General features: G+C 46.3%; 1 protein-coding gene across 1 annotated transcript in view; it reads right to left on the reverse strand.

The window, feature by feature from the left end:
- The window catches only part of LOC132230780 (uncharacterized), a 54571-nt gene that overhangs the window by 39110 nt on the left and 1584 nt on the right, over positions 1-13877 (reverse strand). The gene's annotated exons all lie outside the window — the stretch shown is intronic.

Consider the following 13877-nt stretch of genomic DNA (forward strand, 5'->3'; position numbering starts at 1 on the left):
TTTTTTTGTTGAAACTAGACATTTAAATTATTATACTGTGGCAAGTCTGGAAATAAGATTTTCATGCTCCCTAGTTTGTTGCTGCTCATTATGGTTGCTGTTGTCTATTTGTTTACTAAATTTTCTAAAATAATTTTATAAACTCTCTTATTACTGTTTGTGGCCATTTAAGTCTGTTTTGTTGGCTTAGTGGCCAGCTAGTGATTCATCAGAGATTACCTTAAATGCCTAGGACCAAAAAATAAAAATTCCAGTCTTTGACAGTGGGTTCTATGTATGTATTGGGCAAGCTACAAATCTACCTTACTTCCTATTTGAGCAGAGCCTGAAAGTTAGCCAGAGGTGAGTGTGTAGGGCTTTTTCAGGTCTTTTCTGAACATTTGCCCCACCCTGGGCATGCATGTGGCCTTTCAGATTCCCAGGAATATGTAAGAATTTTTAAAAGGCTTTATTCTCCAAAGTCCCTCATACTTCAGTCTTCCCTCCAAGGCTTTTTGTTGTGTCTTTTGTTTGCTCCAATTGTTTCTCTCCACAGGTGGCAGCAGTTAATAACTTCGCTATAAAAATGTTGTTTTTTTACAAATGCCCCCTGGGTAGTTGCCTCTGTGTCTTAGGGAAGTTCTGAGTGAGGCAAAATAAGAACAAGCTCTTTGCACCAGTCCTTCAGAGAGCCACCAGACATGTCAAAACAAACTACCATAATTCTTTGAGGACAAGATCCGTTCTGCTCTATCTGGCACCAGGAATCTACATTAGAAATGCAGACTCTCTCTCCTTTCCTCTCTGTAAAAAATCAATAAAATATATTTAAAAAAATAAATAAAAAAATAAAATGCATCACCTTTGCCCAGCCAGTGTGGTTCAGTGGTTGAGCGTCAACCTATGAACCAGGAGGTCACAGTTCGATTGCCAGTCAGGGCACATGCCTGGATTGTGGGCTCAATCCCCAACGTGGGGCATCCAGGAGGCAGCTGATCAATGATTCTCTCTCATCATTGATGTTTCTATCTTTCTCTCCCTCTTCCTTCTTCTCTGAATTCAATAAAAATATATTAAAAAAAATAAAAATGTATCACCTTTTAGCAAACTATAAAAAAAAAAAAAAAAAAAAAAAGAAATGCAGACTGTGGTCTTCAAAATTGTCACTGAACGGGGGATCATGAAATGGGGCCACAATAAGTTTAAATCGGGCCACAAAGCTCTTCTATGGAGATTCAACAAACTTTTTCTTCATTGTTTGTCTGGTTACCGTAATGTTTGATGAGTTTCTAGAGTTCACATAATCTTGATTCTAAATAAGTTTTGAAATTTATTTGCTCTTTATGTAGAGGGACATGTCCTTGGAGTTCCCAACTCACCATTTTTGTTAACATCACCTTCAAGGGACTGATTTTTAAGAACCTCAACATATGGTAGTGAAGTAGAGGAGGATGGGTCTATAAAAAGAATTGAGGGGAGTTTTTAGAGAGGTAGGTGTAAACAAGGAATGTAATGTATTACAGAAGCCAAGAGAGGGATAATACAAAGAGAGTAACTACTGCTGTAAAATGTTCTAAGAGCAAGCAGGAGAAAGACTGAAAAATATTGTGGATAATAGGTACATAGAAGTCAAAGAGTGACATTAAGACTATTTTTCAATGGGGTGAAATTGGTATTTTAATCAGAACAATTCTTAAATGTGAGGAATTGTCCTACACATTGCAGTATGTTAGGTATCCTTGACTTTTGACAACACCAGTAGCACACCTCACTCTGTTATAACTAAAAATATGTAACTCAAAACCAAAAATATACTGCCACACATTTCCAAATGCTCTGTGGAGAATCAGCATAGAAGAATTACTACCTTAGGAGCATCTATTTTGACAAAATATGAATAGAGGAGTGAATGAAACTAGAGTTGTCAGAGATGAGTCTTATTGGAAATTTGGCTGAAATGAAGAATGTGACAGCAGTAATGGGGTCAAGGAAGGTCTTTCTTTTTTCTTTTTTTTGTCACAGGATTCAGACATGTTTAGAAACAAATGAAAATGATCCAGATGAAAGGGATAGTTTGAGTATACTAAGGAAAGGATAACTGATAGTAGTAAAGTAATTGAAGGAGTGGGAGAAAAGTGTAAGTGAAGGAAATAGCCTTACAGAGGCTTACCTCCTGTTTTGAAATAGTGACCTTAGGACAATGCAAATGTATTCTAGTTTCTCTGCTTCCTTCCTTGTCATATAGACTACTCTAACCCCAGTAGCCAGTATCACTTCTCTGCTCAGAATTCCATGGTTTCGCATCTCACTCAGAATAAAATCCAACTTTCTTTTAACAGCCTATTTGAGCCTTCATAATCTGCTTCCCTACCTACTCCTTTAAACTATTTTACCTTTTCTATTATTTTCCACTATATTTCACCCATATAGCTTTGTGTTATTCTTTTTTATTTGTAATATGTTTTATTGATTTCAAAGAGAAGGGAGAGGGAGACGGATAGGAACAATGATGAGAGAGAATCATTGATTGGCTGCCTCCTGTATGGCCCCTTCTGGGGATGGAGCCTGGAATCCAGGCATGTGCCCTGACTGGGAATTGAACTGTGTGGCTTCCTGGTTCATGGGTCGAAGCTCAATCACTGAGCCACATCAGCCGGGCTCCTTATTACATATTCTTGAACGTACCAGCACACTCCTACCTCCGGACATTTGCTTTTGCTGGTCCCTTTTGCAAGGAACCCTCCTCTCCAGACACCCATATAGCATGCTCCTTCATCACATTTCAATTCTTTGCTTAAATGTCCCTTGCTTAATGTCCATGATATTACTCTGTAATCCGCTACTTCCTATCACCTTCTATTCTTCTCCACAGCACTTAGTACTTTCTAAGTTACTACCACACCACTTATGCTTATTATGCTTGTCTTTTCCCACTAGTATATAAACTCCAGGAGGGTAGAGATTTTTTTGTTTGTATTGTTCGTTAATGTATCCCCAGCACATCCCAATTTATTTACTCAATAAATTGTTGAGTAAATAGAGAGAAGGATAAGTTGAGTGTAAGTAAATTTCATATTTGGAAGCATGATTAAATTTCCATTTGGTGGCTTTAGTTTAGGAGAAAGGGGGTGAAGTTATCTGCTGACAAAAAAGGGGAAGTAGTCAAATAAGGGGGATAGGTTCAACAAAAGTGGACATTTGAAAAACTTGCTGAGTGGGTGAGAAAGTTGAGCAGTGGGTAACTTGCCTGACTGTTCTGAGGTGAGGGTTAATTTGATTTAGGTGATCATATTTTAGTGGAATCCATCCATTCTATTGTTAAACAGGCTTCAGCGGTGTGTAGCTGCTCAGAGATACTAAAAAAGTGAATAGTTGGGTTAATTCTGGCTGGTTTTGCCAGACAGAGTCAAAGGGTTTAGGACTGCGATTTTTCAACCCTTTTTATCTCATGACACACATAAACTAATTACTAAAATTCTGTGGCACACCAAAAAATGCATTATATTTTTTGCCAACCTGACAAAAAAAAATTATTGTTTTTCTTTATTTTTTTTTCTATCACTATGTATCCTCCCTATACCTTCTTCTCCTACCTCCACCCACTCCCAGGTATAATACTTATTCATTCACACCAGATGGCTATTGTTGTGTTGGCTGTTGTCATTTTTTAATTTGACAATCTAAGAGAAAAGCGGTCAGTGCCCCTGAGTAAATAGTCAGGTATTGCATATTTTAAAATTTTTGTGGCACACCAGTTGAAAATTGATAGTTTAGCGTATAGTACTCTCTCTTGGCTGCACTTTAGTGTCTATCACTTGGAGGAACCTTATATTGATACTAGAGGCCCAGTGCACAAAATTCATGCACAGGTAGGGTCCCTAGGCCTGTCTGGCGATCTGGGCCGATCAGGTTCCCCGCCTCCCCCTTCCCTTGCTGCCTGTGTTCCGCGCTGCCCCTGTCACCGCGCTTCCCCTGCCTCCCTACCTGCCCGTTCCCTTGCCACCTGCGTGCTGCCACCACATGGTTCCCCGCCTCCTCCTTCCCTTGCTCCCTTGGCATCCCAATGCCACAGCTGGTAGCCCGGCATGTTCCACACCACCCCCTGATGGTCAGCGCATGTCATAGCGAGTGATCAAACTCCCGGTCTCCTGGTCAAACTCCCAAGGGAACACTTTGCATATTAGCCTTTTATATATATAGACTAGAGGCCCGGTGCACAAAAATTTGTGCACTCGGGGGAAGGGGGGGTCCCTCAGACCGGCCTGTGCCCTCTTGCAGTCTGGGACCCCTCGGGAGATAACGACCTGCTGGCTTAGGCCTGCTCCCGGGTGGCAGAGGGCAGGCCCAATCCCTAGGTGCAGCCCCTGGTCGGGCTCAGAGCAGGGCTGATTGGGGAGTTGGGGTGCCTTCCCCTGTCATGCACAGAGCAGGGCAGATTGGGAGGTTGCGATGCTACCCTCAGTCATGCTCAGGGTACGGCTGATTGGGGCGTTGGGGCACCGCCCCCTGTCACACTCAAGGCAGGGTCGATGGGGAGGTTGTGGCGCCACCCTGTCACGCACAGAGCAGGGCCCATCAGGGGGGATGGGGCTCCATACTCTGTCACGCACAGAGCAGGCTTCGATCAGGGGGTTGGGGAGCTCCCCCCTGTCACTCACAGATTAGGGCCGATAGGGGAGTTGGGGCACCGCCCCGTCACACTCAGGGCAGGGTGGATCAGGAGGCTGGGGCGCTGCCCTCTATCACCCACAGAGCAGGGCCCGTGGTGGGGGGGGGTGGTTGGGGCGCTGCCCTCTATCACCCATAGAGCAGGGCCGATCAGGTGGTTGGGGTGCCGCCACTCTCATACTCAGGGCAGGACCAATGGGGAGGTTATGGCTCTACCCCATCACACACAGAGCAGGGCCTGTGGGGGGCAGGGGGGTTAGGGCCCCACCCCCTGTCACACACAGAGCTGCAGGGCGATCAGGGGGTTTGGGCGCTGCCCCCTGTCACACTGATCCCGGTGCTGGGAGGCCTCGCGGCTCCGCTGATCCTGGTGCTGGGAGGCATATTACCCTTTTACTATATAGAATAGAGGCCTGGTGCACGGGTGGGGCTGGCTGGTTTGCCCTGAAGGGTGTCCTAGATCAGGGTGGGGGTCCCCACTGGGGTGCCTGGCCAGTCTGGGTGAGGGGATGATGGCTGTTTGCAGCTGGTCACACACCCTTCAGGATGGGGGTCCCCACAGGGGTGCCTGGCCAGTCTGGCTGAGGGGCTGAGTGAGGGCTGTTTTCAGGCTGAGACTGAAGCTCCCAACCGCTCCTTTTTTTCTTTTCTTTTATTCTGGGCCAGCTTTAGCTCTGAGGCCTTGGCTGCTGAAAACAGGTTTCTGGCCTTTGTTTACCATCTGTATTTGATACAATGTTGCGGTCCGGCTGGCTGAAGCTCCGCTGAGTAAAGCAGGTTTCTGGGATATTTTTAGCTTCTTTATTCGCAACATAGCTGCTTAGAATTGCAGCTGAGAGGCCGGCAAGTCAGGCGGGGAACGTTGGAGTTCTCCGTCACTGAAGCAAGCAAGCCTCCCTGTTCGCATCAGCTTCCTGGCTGCCGGCCGCCATCTTGGCTGCCAGTTGATTTGCATATCTCCGCCCTACTCTGTGAGTGACAGGGGGATTAGCCAATGGGAAGGGTAGCGGTCGTACTCCAATTACCATGTTTCTCTTTTATTAGTGTAGATGGTGATTTATTCCCCTATAGGACTTTATTCCCCTTTCTAAATAGTGATTTCTATTGCAGTTTTCCTATTTTTCCCACATAGTGAATGAAAGCTTCACATTATAAATCTGAGAACAACAAGGTCTTCTTTCAGTTATGTATTGTAGTTAAAATATAAACTCCAGAAGAGCAGAGACCAAGTGAATTTGATTAATACTAGGATCCTAAGACATGATACAGAGAAGTTCAATACTTTTTTTGAATGAATGATAACCACCAGTAGTGAAACATACATGTGCCAAGTGCTAAAATATTTATATAATTTATTATTTACAGACAGCCCTATGTCCTATTAAGCCAATTTTAGATACAAGGAAGCACAATTTCTGAGATTTTAGTAATCTGCTTGTCAATGATGTAGCCAAAGCTCTACATTATGTCATTCTGATTCCAAAATTCATGATTTTAATTAGTATGCTATGCCGAGTTTTAGAGGAGGTGAAGGACAAGGAAAAAAGAGACAGAAATAAAAAGAGGTAGGTAAAATTTTCAGGGAATATATCCTTATTCTTTACCCTTTTGAAATTCCAGCAAAACCTTTTTAAGTACTTTTTACAACTAGAGGTTGAAGACTTCACTTTTTGATTCTTCTTCCAACAATAGGATCATGTTAAAATCAGGATCGCCTACAAACTATGGGCTAAAAGTCCCCACCCCACAACCCCCATTGGTTGATATGTGTTAATCTATTGGTAGAAATATGGGTCTTTTGCTCATTTACAAACCTGATTTCACTCTTTAGAAATAAAAATGGTCTCCTTAAGGTGTTATATATATGCAAATTTATGTACTTTTTTCAAATGTTATCTGATACAATATATTTTCATTTTCATCTGTATTAGGAATAACCCAGCTTTCCCCCATTGTATTTGTGATAGCAGGACTGGATTTATAGTTCTATTCCTTTAGAAAGCAAGCAGAAATAGAACCATATACTTTTTTTTCTCATAAGCATTACAATATTTGCTATTTTCTTTGTATATATTTTTGTAGGCAAAGATCCTTTCATTCAACAAATATTTAACTGATATGTCACACAGAGCTTTCATTCTAGGGGCAGATAACCGATAAGCCATATACATAACATGTTATGTAGCAAACTGTATAAGAAAGATAGAGCAGAGTAAAAGAGAGAGGGTAGTCAGGTTCCATTTATAGAGTCCTCAGAGGAAATACCTGATCAGGATTGGTTTGAGGGGAAAAAAATTAAGAGTTTGGTTTTGGATATATTAAGTCTGTGACGCCAGTGTTTAGGACAAAGATGTGGGCTGGAAATTCAAATGGGGATTTCAGTTAGCCAAAGATCTGGATGGATTGCCTAGGAAGAGAGAACAGAGAGAGAGGAGAAGCAGTCCAAATTGTAAGATTTGAATTCTGGGGCATTCCAGCATTTAGAGCAGTGGTTCTCAACCTGTTGGTCGCGACCCCTTTGGAGGTCAAACGAGCCTTTCACAGGGGTCGCCTAAGACCATCCTGCATATCAGATATTTACATTACGATTCATAACAGTAGCAAAATTACAGTTATGAAGTAGCAACGAAAATAATTTTATGGTTGGGTCACAACATGAGGAACTGTATTTAAAGTGCCAGAAGGTTGAGAACCACTGATTTAGAGGCTAGAAAATGAGGAAGAACCAGCAAGGAAACTAAGAAATATGAAGAGAAGCAAGAGGAAAGGCTGCTGTTGATCTTATGCAGTTTCAATGGAGTGTGAGTTCAAGAGAGTAGTAGAAGCAGAGATGAAGTTTTTCTGTAGAGGAGAGCAGATCATAGCAATGGGATAATATCTGAAGGGAGATACAGGTCAAGATTTTTTTTAAACAAAAGGTAATTATTAAAATACTAATAACACCAGGGTGGTGGCCCGGTGCATAGATTCGTGAACATTGAAAATAAATTAATTAGAAGAGATATTTTAATATCGCTATTCGCCCTTTTTCTATAATAGAAGTGTCAACCAAACTCATGATCGACAATGACAGATGGAAATACACGCATGTGATTGGTGCCAGCGAGAGCTTTATATGTATCGTGCATACGCTAGTCAACTTAGCCTTTTATATATAGAACTAGGGGCCCGGTGCACGAAATTCATGCACTGGGTGTGTGTGTGGGGGGGGGGGGGGGGAGTGTCCCTCAGCCCAGCCTGCCCTCTCTCACATACTGGGAGCCCTCAGGCGTTGACCCCCATCACCCTCCAATCGCAGAATCGGCCCCTTGCCCAGGCCTGACGCCTCTGACAGAGGCGTCAGGCCTGGGCAGGGGACCCTCATTTCCCCCCATCACTGGTTCTGCCCCCAGCCCAGGCCTGATGCCTTGGCCAGAGGCATAGACCCCCATCACCCTCCGATCGCCTGATCGGCCCCTTGCCCAGGCCTGACGCCCCCCCGATCACTGGCTCTGGCCCCCGCCCAGGCCTGAGGCCTCTGGCCCAGGAATCATGCCTGGGCAGGGGACCCCCATCTCCCTCTGATCGCTTGCTCCACCCCCAGCCCAAGCCTGACGCCTCTGACCCAGGCTTCAGGCCTGGGCAAGGGGACCATCATATCCCTCCAATCCCTGGCTCCGCCCCCCACCCAGGCCTGATGCCTCGGCCAGAGGAGTTGACCCTCATCACCCTCCGATCACCAATCACCGGATCGGCCCCTTGACCAGGCCTGAGGCCTCCGGCAGAGGTGTCAGGCCTGGGCAGGGGACCCCCAGCTCCCCGCGGTTGCAGGCTCTGCCCCTGCCCAGGCCTAACACCTCTGGCCTAGGCGTCCGGCCCGGGCAGCAGGGACCCGCAGTGGCAGCGGCCCCGCGATCATGGGCTCCGCTTTAGGCCCAGGCAAGGGACCCCTAGCTCCCGGGACTGCCAGCTTAGACCGTGCTCAGCTCCCATCGCTGGCTCCACCCCTACTTCCTGCTATCACTGGCCAGGGCGGCAAAGGCGCCTGATTCTCCGATCATGGCTGGGGGGCCGCCTTTGCCCTGCCCCCCAGCTCTTAGCTCCCCCCTGGGTTTCTGATCACTGTCAGTGGCAGGGGGCTTCTTCCTGCTTTCCCTTTCGCCTCCCTGCATTGTGCCTACATATGCAAATTAACCGCCATCTTGTTGGCAGTTAACTGCCAATCTTAGTTGGCAGTTAATTTGCATATAGCCCTGATTAGCCAATGAAAAGGGTAGCTCGTACGCCAATTACCATTTTTCTCTTTTATTAGATAGGATAAACTTGCTTAATTAGACCTGCATTCTGATTTAGCTAAACTTTTTCCAGCCCAGTGAAGCACCCCAACTTCTCTTTCAGGTAATTGTCAGCAACACAGTGGTAAATATCAACACGAAGCGGATTATTGTTGTAGATCACGCAGGGAAAACAAAGGATAAAATATTTAACTGCAGCAGTGTTTTGACTATATTCTGCGCAGTGAGAAAACCTGAAGTCATTTTCAAGGTCCACCATTTCTTACTTCTTTTTCAGTCGGGTCAAGTTTCTAAACTTTCTAAATCTCCACTTTCCAGCTAATGAAAATAGGATTCTACCGAGCCTCCTATCTACCTATTCCAGGACTTCTGTGAGGATCAAATGAGATGAGGCATGGGAAAATGCTTCACAGGCATTTGGTTAAAGTGTAAAATGTTTGCACCTGGCTATAAAGCAAGTCCTGTTCCTGGGCTGAAGAAACTGCAAGGAGGCTAGTGGCTAGGGAGAGGAAGCTGGGTGTTGCTACGTGATGTCATTACCGGGCTGGGCTGGGCTGTGGGCCACATTTTGCGCCATGGGGTCTCGGCAGCATCAGCTATGATTTGGTGGAGTGTCGCTCAGGGGTGATGGCAGGGCCTGTGTCCCACTTGGGGGAAGCTGAGTGTTGCTTTGTGGGTGCTAGGTTTGTAGTGCCACTTACTGTTAAATGGCCTGTTGCTAGGGAGAGGAAGCCAGGTGTTGCTACATGACATCATTACCACAGCCACTGGTTCCAGGCTGGGCTGGGCTGTAGGCCACATTTTGCACCATGGGGTCTTGGCAGCATTGGCTGCGATTTGGTGGGGTATCACCCAGGGTGGTGGTGGGGGGAAGGAGGAGCCGAGTGTTGCTTTGTTGATGCATGGTCTGTGGTGCCGTTTCTCTGTAAATGGCCAGTATGTGTCACGGAAGCTCCTGTGTTGAGTGGCTGCCCCCTGGTGGTCAGTGTGCATCATAGCGACCAATTGGATGGCTGGACACTTAGCATATTAGCCTTTTATATATATAGACTAGAGGCCCGGTGCACAAAAATTTGTACACTTGTGGGGGGGGGAGGAAGGGTCCCTCAGCCCGGCCTGTGCCCTCTCGCAGTCTGGGACCCCTCAGGAGATAACGACCTGCTGGCTTAGGTCTGCTCCCAGGTGGCAGAGGGCAGGCCCAATCCCTAGGTGCAGCCCCTGGTCAGGCTCAGAGCAGGGACGATTGGGGAGTTGGGGCGCCGCCCCGTCATGCACAGAGCAGGGCGGATCGGGAGGTTGCAATGCCACCCTCAGTCACGCTCAGTGTAGGGCCGGTTGGGGGGTTGGGGCACCGCCCCGTCACACTCAAGGCAGGGTCGATGGGGAAGTTGCGGCGCCACCCTGTCACACACAGAGCAGGGCCCATCGGGGGGTTTGGGCGCTGCCCCCGTCACGCACAGAGCAGAGCCAATCAGGAGGGTTGGGGCTCCGTACCCTGTCACACACAGAGCATGGCCCGTGGGGGGGGGAGGGCGGTTGGGGTGCCACACCCTGTCACACACAGAGCAGGGCCAATCAGGGGGTTGGGGCGCCGCACCCTGTCACACACAGAGCTGCAGGGCGATCAGGGGGTTTGGGCGCTGCCCCCTGTCACACTGATTCTGGTGCTGGGAGGCCTCTCAGCTCCACTGATCCCTGTGCTGGGAGGCCTCGAGGCTCCGTTGATCCCGGTGCTGGGAGGCATATTACCCTTTTACTATATAGGATAGAGGCCTGGTGCACGGGTGGGGGCCAGCTGGTTTGCCCTGAAGGGTGTCCTGGATCAGGGTGGGGGTCCCCACTGGGGTGCCTGGCCAGCCTGGATGAGAGGATGATGGCTGTTTGCAGCTGGTCACACACCCTTCAGGGTGGGGGTCCCCACTGGGGTGCCTGGCCAGTCTGGCTGAGGGGCTGAGGGCTGTTTCCAGGCTGGGACTGAAGCTCCCAACTGCTCCTTTATTTCTTTCTTTTTTTTTTTTATTCTGGGCCAGCTTTAGCTCTGGCTCCAGCTCTGAGGCCTCTGCTGCTGAAAGCAGGTATCTAGTTTGTTTGGGTTCTATAATCGAAACACTGTTTCAACTCCAGCTCTGAGAGCCCGGTGGGCTGAAAGCAGGTTTCTGGGGTTTTGTTTAGCTTCTATATTTGTAACAATGTTTCAAACTGCAAGCTCAGAGGCCGGCAAGGCAGGCGGGGAACGTTGGTTTCCTCCGTCACTGAAGCAAGCAAGCCTCATGTTAGCTTCAAGCTACCTGGCTGCCGGCCGCCATCTTGGCTGGCAGTTAATTTGCATATCACCCTGATTAGCCAATGGGAAGGGTAGTGGATGTATGGCTAATTACCATGTTTCTCTTTTATTAGGATATTTATAAGCCAACAGAGGTGATCCAGTTCAGAGAGAAAAAAATTCATAAGGAAAGCAGACAATTCCAACATTAAAATGGAACTCAGTGCAAAAGTGGCAAGTTTGATCTTAGGAAATTTGACAGTTTACCCAATTACTGTAGAGCATAGTAATGCATTTAATGTTAGAAGGCATGGAGTCAGGGCTGTTATTTCTTCTATTTTCTAGAGAGATAAGCAAGATAATGACTTATGATTGAGGAGAAGGCATGTATAGTCAGGAAAATGTTAAACAGCTGCCTAAGAGGGCAGGGGAAGTGGAGTAGGGAAATTAGGCTGAGGGGGGTGAAATTACAAGGAGCTCACTTCAGAGTTAGCATGACCATGTGTTTTTCCTCCAGCCAAGTTAACTGCTCTGAAGCAAGCATACAATGAATTAACCAGGACTGTGGTTTAGGCAGGTAAAATGGAGGAAAGAGAGAATTGAAGGTATTTGCAAAGGAGGATTTAAAACAGATAATGGAATCTAAGGTAGGCAATGAGATGAGTTTTTAAAAATGGGTGTAACATTTAAATGTCTACTTTAGTAAACAGTCAATTCTCATAATTTGAGGTAATCTATACTAATAATAGAGGAATATGCAAATTGTTTGGGATGCTGTCACAGTAACAGTAAAGACTGAACAGCAGGCTGCATGGGGTGACCAGGCCGGCAGGGGGGTTAGTGAGGGACAACCAAATGATTGGACAGCAGGCTGCATGGGGCGACCAGCTGGCAGAGGGGCAGTGGGGGGCAACCAGGCTGGAAGAGGGGGGCAGTTGGGGGCGACCAGGCCAGTAGGGGTGGCAGTGAGGGGCAACCAGGCTGGGGGGGGGGGCAGTTAGGGGCGACCAGGCCAGCAAAGGGGGACAGTTGGAGGCAATCAGGCTGGTGGGGAGGGTAGTAAGGGGCGACCAGGCCAGTGGGGGGGGACAGTGGGGTGACAAGGCTGGCAGGCAGAGGCAGTTAGGGGTGATCAGGCTGGCAGGGGGGGCAGTTAGGGGCAATCAGGCAGACAGGCAGGTGAGCAGTTAGGAGCCAGCGGTCCCGGTTTGTGAGAGGGATGTCTGATTGCCGGTTGACATCCGCCAAGGTGTCCTGGATTAGAGAGGGTGCAGGCTGGGCTTGGGGACCCCCCCCCCCCACCCCATGCACAAATTTCATGCACTGGGCCTCTAGTATTCTATAAAGCCACAATAGAAACTGAATTGCTCTTAGGGGAAATACAGGATTAGTTACCTGACTCTAGTCACATTTTTATCAGCAATTAGTACATAATCTTGGTTTATGTGTTTCTGCTTAGACAGCTTATTTAATATATATTGTTGATTTGTTAACATTGAATTCATTGTTAAGAGCACTAGTAAGCACTGAAGGGAGCTTATCTAAGATGTGTTTTCTCCACAATGCACAGCACACACAGCCTTCCTATGTTTAGGGATGAATACCAGACATCACTTTAGCACTATGCTGAAGGGGTGGAGGGGCATTTAAAACAACAAAATCACCAATAAAAAGCACAAAAAAATGTGAAAAACATGGCACTATATATACTGTAAAAAGCACATTTGTTTTCAGTATGAGAGGTGAAACAATAAGGCTGTGTAGCCTTGTGCAACCTCATCTGAAAGTGTGTCAGGCAAGTTAAATTTTTTGCTACTCTGCACATATCTATGAATGCTTCATGTACTGATTTTGGGTTTCCAAACAAATGTTAGTGAGTAGTTGAACTCGCAAACAGAGAATCTGTGAATGAGGAACTGTTTCCTCCATAGCTCAGCCCAGTTTTGCTGCTTTTGATCAAATGGTATGTATCAATTTCAACAGACATCTGATTATCAAACAAGAAACACATTTTGCTGCCAGTTTTCTTTTATCTTCTTTTGCTGCCAGTTTTCAAAAAGTTTCTGCATAAGGTTTATATATACATTACTTTTTATGCTCCTATAATCTCCTCTCCTGTCTTCAATGTATTTGTTAAAAATTACACATAAGACTCTTGGTTTTTCTCATTTCAGTCATTGGCAGTTTTTTCTTTACTGACAGCTTAAGTGGGCATTTACTAGTACTCACAAACAGCAATTATCTTAACATTTGGCTGGTGGATGTGACAAAGTTATGTATCTTATTCAATACACTGTGATCTCAGAGGCCTTTGCTCATATCATTCTATCTCTTCATTAGGTCCTGTAATAATGTAACTTGTTGGAACCCAAAAAAATCAGTTACTTTTTTATATTGTTTTTTGAAGGGGTCTTGTTTCCTCTGATTTGTTTACTATCTTGCTTTTTTCTTCTATGAAAATAGTTGTATATTTACTTCATGTGTATTACAATTCTTTTTAAAACAATATTTTTTTTTATTGATTCCAGAGGAAAGGAGACGGGGAGAGTGATAGAAACATGAGAGAATCATGGATTGGCTGCCTCCCGAACGCCCCCTACTGGGGATCAAGGCTGCCACCCAGGCATGATCTCCCGTTCATAGGTCATGCTCAAACACGGAGCCACACTGGGAGGGCTGACAATCCTTTTTAA

The sequence above is a fragment of the Myotis daubentonii genome, chromosome 1, assembly GCF_963259705.1.
Source record: "Myotis daubentonii chromosome 1, mMyoDau2.1, whole genome shotgun sequence".
NCBI classification, from domain to species: domain Eukaryota; kingdom Metazoa; phylum Chordata; class Mammalia; order Chiroptera; family Vespertilionidae; genus Myotis; species Myotis daubentonii.